Source organism: Ixodes scapularis, unplaced genomic scaffold, assembly GCF_016920785.2.
Source record: "Ixodes scapularis isolate PalLabHiFi unplaced genomic scaffold, ASM1692078v2 ptg001080l_1__unscaffolded, whole genome shotgun sequence".
Lineage (NCBI taxonomy): Eukaryota > Metazoa > Arthropoda > Arachnida > Ixodida > Ixodidae > Ixodes > Ixodes scapularis.
Genome location: NW_024610096.1, coordinates 93,076 through 94,514, shown reverse-complemented (window position 1 = coordinate 94,514; position 1,439 = coordinate 93,076). Strand labels below are relative to the sequence as shown.

At 60.3% G+C, this 1,439-nt stretch overlaps 1 non-coding gene across 1 annotated transcript; it reads right to left on the bottom strand.

Moving 5' to 3' along the window:
* Window positions 1-1,243: 1,243 nt before the first annotated feature.
* Window positions 1,244-1,315, bottom strand: Trnad-guc. The gene has a single exon. It is a non-coding gene; the product is annotated as a tRNA-Asp (tRNA).
* Window positions 1,316-1,439: the final 124 nt, after the last annotated feature.

Sequence of the window (1,439 nt, the reverse complement as noted above, 5' to 3'; positions counted from 1 at the left end):
ATGGGCGGCTCCTCCTGGCTTGCCGCGGCGGGGTCTATGCCGCCGTCTTCCCTGGTTCGCTTCGTGGTCAGGCCACTTGCAGAGGCCACGGTGTCGTCCATGGGCACATCTCCGACGGCCTCTGCGTTCCCGTCGTCGTGGGCCTTGGCATGCCTGGTGCTCGGCGCGGTCACTTCGCCGGCCGAACAGTCCCGCAGCGCCGCTTTCAGCGTCGCGTCCGCACCCTGTGCCGTGCCGTCCACGCTGGTCGCCGCGTCGCCCACGGGCGCAGGCGTGGCACCCGGGGACGTGCCAACAGAGCCCGCAGCGGCCTCCTCGGCGTCGGCCTCGTCCATGAGAAGCTCCGATTTCTCGTCGCTCCCCACAGGGGCCGTGGCCGCCGCGTACGTCCGCACGCACTGGGCGCCCTCGTGGCCGAACCGCCGGCAGACGTTGCACCTGGGGACGCGACACTCCTTGCGGATGTGTCCCGTCCGTTGGCATCGCAGGCAGAGAGGGGCCCTACCTGGCACCACGACGAGGGCCAACTCGCCGCCGACCCGCAGCTGGTGCGGGATGTCGTCCACAGTCACGCCTCCCTTGAGACGGAGGACCGCCGTGCGCGTCATTGTGCCGACGCTTCCGCAGCCATCGACGCGCCACTTCTCCTTGGCAACTTCGACGACTTTTCCGTACGGAGCCAGAGCTGCCCGCACGTCGTCGTCAGCGACGTTGTAGAGCAGCCAATGCAGTTTGATCCGCACGTCCTGGTTGCTTGGATCGATGACGATGCACCGACGGCCCTTTACGACGAGCTCGGACGCGGCCAGCAACTTCTTTTTGCCCTCCTCGCTTTTGAAGGTCACCGCCCACACATGGTTCATTTGATACGCCCCAAGGGCGATAACCTCGGGCAGTAAGGCGAGACGAACCAGGGCGTCGCGGAACTCTTCGACGTGGTAAGGCCGTCCCTTGATGTCGGCGTGAAGGAAAACAGTATTTAAAACAACTGACCCAGTTGGCAGTGGTGGCAAAACAACGGAGTATTCCTGCGTTCCTTCCTCGGTCCTGTTACCGCGGCCCAATGAGGCCGCTGAAACCGCTCCGACGGAGCTCATGATCGCACGTCCTTTCGCTTCGGCGGCCGGAAGTGGAATCATACTAACGAGGAGAGACGGGAATAGCGGGACGGGAACTCTAGCGCAGCATGGACTTTTCAATAAAGTAAAACAAAAAACTGGGTGTAAAAAAAAAAAAAAATATGCTCCCCGTCGGGGAATCGAACCCCGGTCTCCCGCGTGACAGGCGGGGATACTGACCACTATACTAACGAGGATTTTTTTTTATTTCTTTATTGCAGGACGAATGCAAAAACGGCAATGTCACTTTAAAAAAAATACTCTGCAAGACTTATTGCAGGGTACATTAAAATCCTCGCATTTCGAGGAGCGGTTTACAAA